This window comes from Myodes glareolus, chromosome 9, assembly GCF_982192425.1.
Source record: "Myodes glareolus chromosome 9, mMyoGla1.1, whole genome shotgun sequence".
NCBI classification, from domain to species: domain Eukaryota; kingdom Metazoa; phylum Chordata; class Mammalia; order Rodentia; family Cricetidae; genus Myodes; species Myodes glareolus.
In genome coordinates this window covers 80,518,895-80,534,358 of record NC_142034.1, presented here as the reverse complement: position 1 = coordinate 80,534,358, position 15,464 = coordinate 80,518,895, and positions in this window count along the sequence as shown.

The following is a 15,464-nucleotide window of genomic DNA, read 5'->3' as shown; positions in this document are numbered from 1 at the left end:
CAGTGCATTTATTCTGGGTCACTGTCCTAAGTACTTTATTTCCATTCTTTTGTAAAAGTTTCGCCTCAACCCAATGGAGAAGATCTATTATTAGCCCTGGGTTTCTAGAGGAGAAAGCCGAGTCACAGGGAGATTAAGAGGCTTGCCTGAAGTCATGGAGCTAATGGGTTTGGAACCAGGGCTTGAACGAGACCATTCAACTCCAGAACCCACAAGGTACGGAAGTGATGGTAGCGGCACGATTACGAGTTGGAAAAGATGACATTTTTCTTCTAAAACTACTTTCTCTAGAAGCTGGACCAGTCCTAGGCTTCATTCTGACATCAGTGATAATTTGTAAAACATTTCAAAGTCCACAAACTGCCTTGATGGCTCTTAGCCCGTAAAAAGCCTCAGCCCTTCTGTCTCCTTATAGCTGGCAAATGGGCCCCACAAGGCACAAAGTACTGGCCAAGGTCACACAGCCAGAAAATGGCAGAGCTGGTTTTTAAACTCTGACTTGCGATAAGGGCAGCAATCTGGCTAAGTTCAAGTTCATATTTGCTAAGTGCTTAGCCTTAGTGGGGCCTGACACACAGTAAACGATATATTTACTAAATAACTAAAATCAGTAACTATCCCAATGCACTGATTCTTGAGCAAACATTTCTCTAGCACCTGAAACATCTATGAAGTGGCGGTCCTTGCCACCAGACTTCTTGCTCCTCCCTGCCTTTTGTCCCCACTGTCCTAGCTTGCCTTTGGACGGTGCTGGTGTGTGTCCCTTCTCTCCTTTCTCTGCCTGGCTCTTTTTTGGCAGTGTGCTGTGATCTGGGCTCCTCCCACGATCAAAGAAATTTGGCTGCTAATGTTCCTGTGTCGCAGGCGCCTGCCTGCTGCAGCCTGATGGAATCTTCTAGAGCAGTGTCAGCTAGCAGCGGTCGGATGTGTACTCTTTGCTCACTCACTTTCTAACAGTGGCTTCATCAAATCCAAAGAAACAGTGAGTGGCCGAATCTCAAGCATCTCCACAAACCCATTGGGCAGACGCCTGATGAGAGAGCCTGAATTTTGACATGACCTAAAAAAGGAAGGAAGGACAGAGGGAAGGAAGGAGGGAAAGAAGGAAGAAGGGAAGGCAGGCTAGGCTTTAGGTACCCAGGAGTTTCACATGGAGTCTTTTCCAACTGGACACGACCGGTTATAGTTCTCTTTTATTCCTTTCCTGCTTATAAAAGCTCTTACTTAAGTTGTTCTAGAAGATTCCGAACATTGCTTGTCAAATTGGGCCCCAGATTATTTCTGACTTGTGCTTTTAGTGGAACAGTGGAACAGGTCCAGAAACTCCCAAACAATGAGAGCATCAGATTGGGAAACACACACACACACACACACACACCACACACACACACACACACACACACACACCACACCACACCACACCACACGCACACGCACACACACACCACACACACACACACACACACACACCACACCACACCACACCATACGCACACGCACACACACACACACACACACACACACACACACACACTTCTTTAGGAAGGGTCACTGAGCCTCTACTATGTGTCACACAGCATTTCAGGGACCAAGAAGGCAGGAGAAATGAACAGGCCATCCATGACCTCCTGTCTTAACCCACATGGGTAGCTGCAACCATAACAGCCTAAGCTGGGAGGCATAAAGAATGCTCATTTTTCTTCTGCTGGTTCTGGAGGCTGAGACGTCCAGGATCAAGGTGGTGCCATACTTGGTATCTGACATGGGTCTGTTCTTCTTTGACGGCATCTCCTTGCTGTAATCACATGTGGAAGAAGGGAAAACAAGCTCCTCTATTTTGATAGTCTCATTTTCATTAAAAAAATGTTTTGAAGCAGAGTCTCACTTTGTAGCCTAGGTTGTCATTCAAATCATCATCTTCCTGCCTCAGTCTCCCAAGTTGCTAGGATTACAAGCGTGTAAAACCATGCTTGGCTAACTTCTTTAAGAGCACCGCTGTAGACTGTTGTTCTATGAGCATTAACAGACATTGCCGTGTTGATTAGAGTCCCTATAAATGACTGCTTCAAGAAACCCTCAAGACCAAGCCTGCTGACATTTCCTCAGAGAAAGAGGAAGTGGGAGAGCAGCAGAGTCTCACCTTAAATATTAACCATTCCCTGCACATCCCTGTCAGCTCGATGCACTTCTGCCTAGTTGTATGTGACTTTATTGTCTGCAAGAGGTCCTGTAGTCTTCAGAGGGAGGAGGGTTAACTGAAGAGGGGACCGTGTAGCCATGGGAAAGTAATCATCTATGCTGGAGTGAGACCTGCCAGCGATGCAGCTGCCTTGGGGTCACCATACTCTGGTAAGCAACCCCTCGACCTGATAAACTCATCGATTTGATAAGATGAACTTGGGTTAACTCATATTTTGGACTGTCAATGGTGAGCATGCTCTTGTTTGAGTATCCTCAGGAAAAGTTAACAAAACAGGTCTTTCATGAGGAAACTAAATCCATGTTACAGCCCTTTCCCAAATGGCCCTATCTCATAATGCCATCATTTCGAGAATTAGACTTCAACATACAAAGTTTGAGAGACAGGGCATACAGATATTCAGACCACAGCATCACAGTCAGCTATCCCCACCCCCACCCCCACCACATGCCCTTCTCAAATGCAAATTATATTCACTCTATCCGAGTAACCCCAGAGTCTAAACCGTTCCATCATCAATTTTAAAGTCTCATCTAAATATCATCTAAGTCAGATATGAAGGTATGATTCATCCCGAGGAAAATTGCTCTCCAGCTGTGAGCTTATGAAAGCGAACGTTATGTGCTTCCAAAACCTAATGGTGGGGCAGGCCGAGGGTATTCTCACTGCAAAAGAGAGAAAAGAGGAAAAAAAAAATCAAGCAGTCACAGTTCCCAAATAATCCCCAAATCTTCATGCTTAGGAAGATCCTTACGTTCATCCTCTGCCTCCAGACTCAGTGGGGAGGATTGCTTCTGCAGCTTTGCTGAGCAGTGGTTGGGCCCCAGTGCTTGAAGCAGCCCCGCCATCATAACCCTTTGGAAGGTCTTGTCCCCGTGAAGTTCTAACCCAGGCTGGCATCTCAAGTTGACTGCTGGGATCTCAGGGGTGTTCCAACGCCCCTAGTGGGGGTCCCTATGGTAGGCTTGTCTCTGTGGTTGAGGTTTCCTAGGGTTCTGCCACAGAATTCTCTGAACATCTCTTGGACTGTAGATAGAGGCAGTGACATACCATAGACTATTGCAAAAATGGAATCCCATGGACACCAAGCATATTGCCTGTACCGGGTCGTGGAGGAGGGTGGCTTCTCATACAGCCCTAAGTCTGATGGAGCCAAGCCTAGGGCAGCCTAAGCCCCAAAGCATATGACCTGCCAGGAAACTAACTCTGGCACACTTGGTCTGTGGTGGCAGAAACAGGCTTATGGTCTCCCATGTGCCTTCGGGATCACTGGTCTTGACAAACAGTACCCACCTTCCATGTTAACCTTATCTGTAGGTCGTATGATACATCCTTATGACTTTCCAAACAAGTTTTCTCTTCTTTTCCAAAATGAATAGGCCGAGAACCCACATTTTAATAATACTGCTTCTATTTCAATAAGCCATTCTGTCTTTAAGTTGATCTTCTCTTTTCCCATTCTACTGAAGTTCTTGGAGGAGCCAAAGTGCACCCTTTGCTTAGAAATAACTCCAGATAAATGCCTGTTTTCATTACTCAAAGCACTGGCACACAAACACAATTCAGACAAGTTCTTTCCTGCTTTGACGAGGGATGTCTTCCATTTGTCCAACACCACATTCCTCCTTTCAGTTTGAGACCTTATCAGAATGACTTGGTGTAGAGTAACAATTTCCTCCAAAATGAAATAAGGAAAACCTTTTCACGCTCAGGACGCAAACAACTCACAAATCTCAGGAAATTCCTGAAACCGGATTCACAAGGCTGATCTTTCCCGAGACTATGCAAGCAGCAAGCAGTGCTAAGGACAGAGATGCCCCAACCTGTGGAGTTGCAGTAAGTTATAGAGACAGCCCCAGGGTTCCAGTTTTCTTGTTGTCCCCATGAGCTTTTGGTCATGCAGAGTGGCCTTTGAGTCACCATGGCTTCTGTAAGTGACCCCAATAAACTCCCTCATTCACCTAGTTGGACTTTGAAGCTATAAAAGAACACCATTACAAATGACATCCTGCTTGTTCGCGTTTAATATCCTTGATGACATGACACACAGCAATAAAAATAATGGGAAACTAATTGTGGGGGCTGGAGCTATGGCTAACTACTTGAGAGCATTTGGTGTATCGTCACGAGGGCTAGAGCTCAAAGCCAGCACTCAGAACAAGCTGGGTGTCATTCCCACAGGCGTGCATATAAATGTACATACACTCACATACAGACACACACTCACATTTACACACACAAATAAATCAGAGAAAAAATTGTCTTGCTAATTTGAAGACCAATTAAAGAAATCATGAAAATGGTAAGTTTTGTCAAACACTTTCCATTGTATTCTGTGATGGTTGATCCTCATCGTTGACTCAGCTGGATTCCAAGTCACATGCAAACACATCTGTGGGTATGTCTTTAGGCATGTCTGCAAGGACATTTCCAGAGAGGTTTAGCTAAGGATGGAGGATGCACCCTGAATGTGGATGATGCCATCCCCTGGACTAAATTAAAGTGGGTAGAGGAGATCCTGAGATGAGCACCAGAGTCCATTTCTTTTGCTGCCTGACTACAGACACAAGGTGACCAGCCAGCACCTGTTCCTGATGCTGTGTCCTCACCATCATGACGGACGGTCCCCTCAAGCTGTGAACCAAAGGAAACCCTTCCTTCTTAGAGTTGCTTTGGTTGGGTATTTCTTCATACAATGAGAAAAGCATAACTGACATGTATCTTCATTCTTCAGTGCTACCAGATTTATCTGTGCTACCCCAGACTTCTAGAACGGCATTTGGTCACACAGAATAGGACTGCATATCCTATTCTGTTATATATCTGGGAGTGACCGTGTGACTGAATTCTGACCGATGATATGAGAACAAAAACATGTGAGTAGCTTCTTGCCATGATCTATAAGGGGCAGGACACGTCCCTTCCCCATTTGTTGTTCTTACTTGGAAAACATAGCGTTGTACCACCAGCGCCAGATGGCAATACCCTGGAGCAATATATAAGCAAACAAGATGGAAGGAGAAACAAAGACAATCTTTCTGGTATAACTTACTAATATTTTGTATCTCTATTATATCACCCAGTTCATTTTATCAGTGAGAAAAGGAGTTAAAACTTCATGCTATGATTATTATCTGTTTACTGACTATCAGTCTCTCTCTCACACATGTTTTGATGCTTTTCACTGGATATTTAAATATAATAAATACTCCATCTTCTTGATGAGTTGACCCTATATTAATTTGTAATACCTCTATCTTTGACATTGCTTCTTTGCCTTCAGATACATTTCATTTCAATTTATACCAGGCTTATGATTCTCTTCTGCATGGCACATCTGGACACTGCATAGATGTCTGTGGGACATCCGTTTTCTTTCTGCCTGTGGTATTTTGCATGTAATTGCCCCCAGAAGACCATAGGGAGTAGCACTATTAGGAGGTGTTGGAGTAGATATGGCCTTGTTGGAGGGAGTGTGTTACTGTGGAGGAGGGCTTTGGGGGGTCTCATAGATGCTCAAGTCACGCCTAGTGTCTCTTTTCACTTCCTGTTGCCTGTGGGGCAAGATGTAGGACTCTCAAGCGCCTTCTCCAGAACCATGTCAACTTGCAAGCCACCATGTCACATCATGATGATAATGGACTAAACTTCTAGAAATATAAGCCACCCAATTGAATGTTTTTCTTTATGAGACTTCTAATCATCATGGTGTTTCTTCACAGCAGTAGAAACCCTAAGATGGTGCCTAAATGTACTTTTATGAATAAAATACTTCTTTGTAGAAAGGTTTTCATTCTGTCTTGATTTTATATATACTCAGTTACATTTTTCACTTTTGTGAGTGCTTCATCCATTCTCTTTAGAAAACACTTTACATTTTATAACAATTTTAGAGTTACAGAAAATTTCAACATTTATCTGAAGGGTTTCCCATCTACCCCATAACTGGTTTCTCTATTATTAACAACCAAAGTTATGAGTTCATCACCTTTTAATGACAGTTGACATGATTGCACTTAGATGTACCACTTCAGTATCTGATTGTTTCCCCACTTTTTATTTTTATTTTATTTTGTTTGAGACAGGGTTTCTCTTTGTAGCCTTGGCTGTTCAGGAACTTGCTCTGTAGACCAGGCTGGTCTTGAACTCAGAGATCTGCCTTCCGAGTGTTGGGATTAAATGCATGTGCCATTATGGCCCAACTTGCTTTCCCACTTTTTAATTTCTACTTTCTTCTTTCAGTTTCTTTTTTGTGGTTCCTTTGAAAATCCCTTTAGCTTCTCTATTGGCTTTTCAGCGGTGCCTCTTTGCATTGCATTATCAATGGTTACTCTAAGGATTACAAAGTAAAATTTTTGCCTCATACACTATAATTTGAATGAATATTTTGCCACCTTACACAAATATCCAAAATTCTGGCAATGACATAGTTCTAGCTGTCCTTGCCTTCCTTTTCTGTATCCTGTAAGCTATAGTGCTAAGTGTGATCTAACTATTTGCATTATAGACCCAGCAAAGTAACTCAGACATGATAGGGGTTTTATAATATTTCACAGCTCTTTGAGACACATTTGAACCTTTTCTGCTTTAGATTGCATAATCTCTTTGGTTCTCTCTTTGGTCCGCTATTCTCTCCTATTGCCCTAATTCTGCTATTAAGCTTCTTTGATACTTTTTTAAGAGAAAAATTCAAGTGCACTCTTTTGTTTCTATAGCTTCTATCAGGTTTAAAATAGTTTTCTCTTTTTCTGTAGTTCCCATTTTTAATTTATTATAAGTGTGTGTGTGTGTGTGTGTGTGTGTGTGTGTGTGTGCGCGCGCGCTATTTAGCATGGTTAAGTGAGCTGCTTTAAGTCATTGCTTGGTAACAACATCTGGGCCATTTTAGATCTTGATCGACTCTAGAAAATGATTCTCATTTTCTTAGTTCTTTATTTTGATTAATTTTAAGTTATAATTTCCAGATCACAAAGTCTATATTGCAAAGACTCTGACTCTGTTATAGCCATTGTATAAGTTACATTTGCATATCTATGACCAAAGGCCCATAACGAGCAAGAGGAGGAACTGAAGAGAGGATTTATTTTGTCTCATGGTTTCAGAGGGTTCAGTCCTCATACTTCATAGGGTTTCATGATTTCTTAGCCTCATACTATTAAGTAGAATATCATGGTCATGGAGTTGTGTAGGGGTTTCTGTAGCTTATGGCAGACCAGAGACAGAGAATGAGGCAGAGGCCAGTGACATGATACAAAGGATCCATACTCACAGCGACCTACTTCATCCAGCTAGGTCCTAAGCTGTGAAGCTTCCAGAACCTCCTAACACAGCATCGCCACCTGACAGTCAAGAGTTCAGATCAATCTATACAGGACATTTCATTCTGAAGTCATAATATCCCCTCAGTGTATTTTTTTAAAGCTGGCAAATATCTTGGCAAGAGTCAAAACATAATCTTGACTGTGATGACCGACATCTTAGATCTCTCTTCAACTTTAGCTACAAGTTGCTGTTGCTCAGTTTTGTATCTCCACAGTGGAAGGGTCAGCTAGAGGCATTGGTAGCATTGTGTGTGTGTGTGTGTGTGTGTGAGAGAGAGAGAGAGAGAGAGAGAGAGAGAGGAGAGAGAGAGAGAGAGAGAGAGAGAGAGAGAGAGAGAGAGAGAGAGAGAGATCTTGGTTTCCCAACACTATTGACTGTAATGTGACAGAGTCTAGGACCACCTAGGAGATGAGTCACTGGATCTATCAGTAGAGGCTTACCTTGACTGCTTTAACTGATGTGGGAAGACACATCCTAGTTATGGGTAGGCTTATTCCCTCAGAAAAAATCCTGAAGGGCACAACATGGAAAAGGGAGCTGAGTACTGGCTTGCCTTCAATACTCTATGCTTCTTGACTGCAGGTGACCACCTGCTTTAAGCTCCTGTTGCCTTTACTCTCTCATTATGATGGACTGTACCCTAGAGTTGTGAGTCATAATAAGACCTTTCTCCTTTAAGTTGCCCATGCCAGTTTTTTTTTAAAAAAATCCTAGCAATAGGAAAGAAATAAAGATCCTGACCATTAAAGAGACTATTTTTTCATATTTTTCTTTTTCCCCCTCTCTTTCCTTCCTTTTTTTTTCTTCAGGGTTTTGTTATTTCTGGTCTGGTACTCATTGGAACCCCAGGTTGACCTTCAGAGCAATCCTTCTGCTTCAGTATTCAGAATTCTGGGATCACAGTATGCACTGCCATATCTACTTTCTCTTGTGTACTTTTAGTTTGCTCTTTGTAACTTAGTTGATGGTTTATATTTGAGTTTATTACTTTTCTTCTCCATTGAATATCTATGTCTCTCCTAACATAGTCTACCTTGTGGCTTTAGTGTTATAGCTTTGCAATATAATTTGAAATCCAAAAGTATTTTGTCTCAACTCTTTTCCTTTGTCAAGATATTTGGAGTCCTTTATAGTTCTATATTAATTTTAGAATTATTTTTATTTTTGTCTCTTGAGAAACACTTTTGGGGTTTCAACAGAGATTACACTGAGTCTGTGTATCACTTTGGGTCCTGTAGATGTTCTAATAATATTCAATTTTTCTATCCACAAAATGGGGCATCTTTCTATTTAAATTTTTTCCTCAGTTTCTTTCATCAATATATAATTTTGAATATATGTCATCTTCTTTTGTAGTTATGCTCATTTATGGTGCTGGGGCTTAACCCAAATCTTCCTGCATGCAGACAAACACTCTACCAGTTGCTTGAAGTCAACATCTCTGGGATTCTCCAGCCCTCTTTTTTTTTTTTTGCACAGTTTGCTGTGTAAAGACTCACTTGTGAATTTTGATGATCTATCTTGCTATTTTATTTAGTTAATTTAGTACTTCTATCAAGTATTTGTTTGTTAATTTATTTTCAAAGTATTTTATTCTGTAGAATCTAGAGTTCTCTAAATATACAACCATGTTATCTGTGACCAGCATAGCTGTATGTCTTCTTTTGCAGTTTGGATGTCCTTTATGGAATTTTCCTGTCTCTGTTCCTTTTGAAATCTGGTCCAAATGCAATCGAGAATTCTGAAAAGACAAGCAGGTAAAAACCTATGTGTGGTTCTGAAGTGTCATTGCTTAGAGGCTTCCAGCAGTAGGGAGGAGGAGCAGACACCAGCCAGGTTTGGAAACCACATGCACTCCGTGCCTTGTCACTTGTCACATACCCCTTCCCTTTGAGAACCAAGTTCTCCGCTCTGGTGGGAAAATTAACTTCATGCTTTAAAGACAAGAAGTTTCAAGATACCCCAAATGTCCAGTGGCCGTACAAAACATGGTGATAATTTGGGAGAGGCCAATCAGAAGCATATGGGTTATATTTTGTCTGAAATCACATGAAGATTTTAATAGAGAAGTTCTCAAGAGAACAAGTATGTTTTGACATTCCTTTCTCAAATCCCAAACATTTGAGAGATGCCTTTGAAAGTCTCCTCAAAGTAAAACAAATGAAAAGTCTTTAAAGTTTTAGAACTTGAAAATCCTAGTAGGTTATCTCCAGTCTTTCTGTATAGTAGACTATATTCATAGTATAAAATCATCTAGAAGAGGTCAAAACAAAACAAAACAACAACTCATAGCCCAAGTTCAAGATCTTCTTTCTGCCACTCTTTTCTGTCACTCCTGGGAACTCGGGGAGGCTATTTGAATTGTCACAAGTTTAGTTTTCCTTGTGTGTTAAGTAGGGCTATTGATTCAGAAAGTTGTAGATAATGGAAGATATCTACACCATCACCGTGTAAAAGTTTTGGACTACAGATAAACCTTGATAAACCAGATAATGTCCTTTCAATTGGTTTTGTTATAATGTTAAATAAAATTTGTCCATATATACAGCATTTTTCTCATTCTCTTAACATACAGTGGTAATTTAAAAAAGTGAACTGACAGGGCTGCAGAGACTGGCTCGGAGGTTGTATGTCCATGCTGCTCTTGTAAAGGATCCAGATTTGGTTCCTAGCACCCACCCTAGGACGTCCACAGTCACTCCTACTTAAAGTTTGGGGGGATCTGATAACCTCTTCCAGACTCCCAGAGCACTGCACTTAAGTGCACACCCCCACATCCAAATAATTTAAAAATAATAAAAGTACATCTTTAAAAGTGTAAATTGCTATTTAATTTATCCTTTGCATGAGAAGGAGAAGCTTGGGATTAGCTAGCTAATCACTTAAATTCGTTAGTTTTGATTGTGTCAGAACTGGATATAACATTTTCTCTACTATTTATTAACTTTATTTGTTTGCCAAGGGAATTGACTTCTCTAAGGCTCCCTTCAACTACAGCTGTCTTCTAGCATTGCTGTGAAGATGAAATAATCCATGTGATTTGTTTGACTTAGCACTATAGCTTGTAATTGCTAAAAAGAAAAGGCAATCAGTACCATTACCATCCATGACAAATAGCTACTAATTTCTTATTTCTCCCTGTATTAAACATCCCAATCCACTTAGGTACATCAGATATCCATCCAAAATAAAACATTACAAGTACAATTGCTGGGTACTTGGCTGCCTCTTTTGTTTCCTTCTGGGGTCAACTCTACTTAATGTCATCCTTCAGATTTATCGTCAAGGAGTATTAGAAAGCACATATTTCTTGAAAAGATGGTGTCTGGCTATAGTTTTGCTACAATTGGCATCATTGTAATCACAGACTACCACAGGGAGTTTTGATTTCCTTCTTCTAAAACAAAGGATAAAGTAAATCTTGATGTCATAGAAAAAGGTCATAGAATGAACTAATTTTACAATTTCAACTGTTCTTAAGCCACAATGCTACAAAAAGACCGAGAGATCCTAGGTCCCAATTTTCATTCTGCATCTGCTTGACAAGAAGTCTGTTTGAAGCGGTCTTAGCACGTAGGCCATTTTTGGACAGGTGTTCTTTTGCTAACCTGCTATAAGTAGTCAGTTCATGTCAATATGACAAATACATGAGAAAAACACACCAGAGAAGGAAGAATTTATTTTGTCCCACAGAGGTTTCAGCCCATAGTCCTTGGTTCCATGGAGGAAAGGGAGCAGAAAGCAAGGAAAAGACTGAGTCCTCGGTATAAACCACCAAAGTCACCCCCAGCGACCTACTTTATCCAGTTAGGCTCCACCTAAACTTACCAGAATCTCCTCAAATAGTGTTACTGTCTGGGGACAAAGCTTTTAATGCATGAGTCTGTGGGTGACATTTTATAGTCAAGCCATAACAGAGCCTCACATTACGCTAAATGCAAGGAATTAAACAAAATGTGTAAAATACAATCCTTCACCCTAGGCATCTCACAAATAAAGTGAGGTATTCGAGATTACTAAGACGGAAAATTTCCCCCATGAAAGAGTATTTTATAGCAGGGGAAGCAGGAGACACTAAGTGACATGACGACGTGATCAAGGCAATGGGGAGAGGATGAACTAGTGATGCTCGGCATGAGCTATCTTATTTAATTCTTACAACATTATATTATATGTGTATCCTGCAGTCTTCATTTAACAGATGAAGAAATTACAAGAAAACAAACAAACAAAAAAACCCACAACAATTGTGCTAAATACCACACTTGTATAGAAATGGTCCTTCAGGCTTACAGAAAGAAGAAAAAGGTAAGGGAAACTTTGATAAGCTTTCCCACTGTATCCATCTGTAAAACGGGGTTCTACAAAGGAGACAAAGCAATATTTGTATAAGAGTTCTTTCTATGAATCGAATACATACAAGTATCCAACGCACACTCAATCTTACCCTCCCACCCCTTCCCTCTTCTCCAGGAGTTCCCCTAAATCACACTGGCTTCCCAAAGAGTGTTCTTGAGTGTACTAAAACATCATCCCACTTCACATAATAAAAGACCATCTAGTGTATGTGCAGAGCATTTTTCCAATAACGTTGTGGTGACAAAAATCAACAAGTTTCTTGTCAGAACATCTCGGTCATTAAAAATGCATTAACAACTCATTATTCAAGATGCTGTACTAATTCTATTCATTTCCTATTGAAGCTTATTAAATCCTAAGAGCCTAATCAACCAGAAGTAGTGTTCAGTGGCCACAGAGAATATGTTCCATTAAAAGGGAAAAAAAAGGAATTATGACCAAAGTCGTAATTATAATGCATTGTATTTATCTGGCACAAGCTCTTCTAATGGGTTGAATGGTTTTGATGTCCCCATAGAAAAGAGGTTGGGATGCAATTTATTAAAAAGTAAAATCAAAGGGGTGTTTGAGTGTGTGTATATGTAATAGGCAGGTAATAAGGCCTTTAAGGGAATTCCAGAATTCTCTAGAAAAGACAGGTGACTAAAAGCAGTTCTGCAATGGATTCCAAAAGGTAAAAGCTTTTGATAAGCTTACCACAGACATCAGAATCTATTTTATTGAGGGGAGCAGTGCTGTGGATAGTGCCCATGCCCATGCTAGGCAAGTTATAGCCTACCCCTGTAAGAACAAAGTTTGAAACATCCCATGAGCAGAATTCTCAGCTCTTCTTACACGTCATGGCTTTGTGTATTGAGTTTTGCTCTTGCGTGATGACCCCATGTTAAGTTTTCTGCAGGTGTGACTACATGGCAATAAAGCCCTGCATAGGTTCTTGTGCATCTCTGCAGCAAGCTACCTGATGCCAGCAACTTAATGGAGGAAGGGGTGACTTTGGTTCATGTTTCAGAGGCTTCAGCCTGTGGTGGGCTGGTTCCATTATTTTGTTCTGGAAGCAAGACTAAATATCATGGATATAGGAACAGGTGGATAAAGAGGACATTCACCTACCAGAAGACAGAAATCAGGGACAAAAGACACAGAGGTCTGGGGCAAGTTGCAGTTCCTATTAGCTGACTTCCTTAATGGAGGCTCCACTTCCTAAAGAGTCTAGAACCTTCCAAACAGCAGTGTCCAATGCCTTTCACCTATGAGTCTCTTGGGTAGACATTTCACATGCAAATTAACCATTTTAGGAAGATTTCTGATTAATGTATATGGAAAAGAGTACAAAATACATACTCAACAAGCGGCTGTATTGCTTTATCTACTCCATTAAGCGAATCACTTTAAAGGAAGAATGACAGGTAGTTTTGATTATCAGCTTGACAAGATCTGGCAGACAAGCTTCCAGGCATTTCTGTAAAGGATTACCTGGTTTAGGTTAGCCTCTGCGTGTATTTTTGAGGGATAATCTAGGTTAGGTTAGTTGGGATAGAAAGACCTGCCTTAACCATGGGTGACAGCATTTCATGAGACGAAAGTCCCTGACTAGATATAAAGGAGTTAGCGAGCTGGGTGCCAACACTTATTACTTTCTGGTTCCTGACTGCAGATGCCATGCGACCTCAAACTCATGTTGCCATGCTTCCAACCACAGCACAAGTAGCTCACAGTGACAAGGTCTAGATCATGTTGACTTTGTATGCACAGCAGAAGTACCGCCTTGGCACATGGTAGAGTCAGGCTACATTTGTTGCGCTGACCTGCGTTCCCTATCTGGACTGATGTCTGACCTTGGAGAGCGTTCCAAACACTGTAGTATTGTATTCCCCATGGGTACATGTGCTTATTTGTTTTTGAGTAATCAAATAAGAATGTATTGATCATTGATTAAAGATCGAACCCTGCCTCACCCTCAAGGAGTTGAAGCTTAATTTGGGAAATTCAAGACATGCATATGAAATAATGGGAGAACATGACTCTCGATAGATTTCCACTTTTCTTTTCAATATTCCATTTTCTGTCTTCCTAGCAAGAGACCTTCGTTTTCTTCAGCAGAACTGCCATTCTATGCTTCATGCTTTCAGGACCTGTTACACAGGCTCTGAAACATACGTGTTATTAAAGCTATCCAACATTATAGTGATATGAAGCTACACAGGTAGTCACACGATCTAACTAACTAATTGGTGCATAATATTTCTCTAACTACAAGGCTTGGTTCAGAGATAGGCATAAAGTTATCACAAGTTTGTCAGAAGTGGATTCTGAGCTAAATGTTAGGAATATTCCTAAAAACAAGCCTCTCCGCCAATGCAAATAATCCCAATCAGACTGAATCAGACCAAATTAAAAGATATCCAGGTTTAATTGAACTCCTGTGCTCTTGGGTGGCTCGGGGTGGGGGGGTGGCAGAAAGTTGCTGACATGACCTTCAAAGAGGGAGAGGGAAGACCACGTGATTATTTTCTGGGGAGCAGTTTAAATAGCCTGTGGGAGTGGTCTTGACCTTTCTTGGGGAGGGGCCAAGGTTCGGCGGGCTTCTTTGACTCTCCCTGGGGAAGGGTCAAGGTTTGGCAGGCTCGGGGAGGGGGCTTCCAAAGATGGAGGCCTGAGGCTGGGGTTGCACTAAATTCTTATAGAAGTCAGGGCTCACAGTGACAAATTTAGAAGATCATTGTCTGCAGAATATACCTGGGTTGTAAGAAGTTGTGGGCCGTTAAGACTTCAGATACATGGCATGCCCAGGTGTCTGTGGGAGACTTTGGGAATGAAGTTGGTTTTGTCAGGCGAGAGTTGCCATCAGTGAGCCTAGGAAGCTCTCAGTGGGCGTTCATGCTGTTTAATTCCAGCCATGGTTAGAAAGACGACTTCATCATGTCTTAGCAGTATCTTTGTTTTGCTCATAACACCATTATTATGGCACCCAAGTGACCCCTATACTGATACTATAACTATCTAATGATGAAAGTATCTCAGAAGTCCCACAGGAGGTGAGCAAACCAGGCTTCCAAGAGGCATGGAACCTAGCCAAAGCTGGAGACCCCCCATCGGAGAACTCTAAAGCACCACCAGACAATGAGAACGTAATCCTGGATGGTGTTATTAACAAGGCAAGAGTTTTTGGCAACTATCTTGACGTCTTGAGGTGGACACTCTGCCTGACAGAAGTACCAGCCTAGAGAAAGGCAGAGACGGGAGGACTTGAGTTGACTCCTGATGCCAGCATTTCCAGCCCCGAGAACCAAGTTGTGCCTGGAGCGAGAGCTACCTCCGAGCTTTTCAGTTTTGCAGCTAACAAAACGTTCATTTTTTCCCCCCTTGTGCTTAACGCAATTTAAATTGGAAATTGTCACTTGCCAAACACCACATAAACAAACGCATGACTCAGATTACAAATGTGGTGATTTCAGTAAACAAAGCAGGAATGCTCCCTATGGAAATTAGCACAGCTCAGGAAAGCGCGTGGAATGGGGAGCAGCCTTTGAAAAGGAGAGGGGGTATCTGTGTTTGAGCCACACAGAGGATTATGCACGCTATA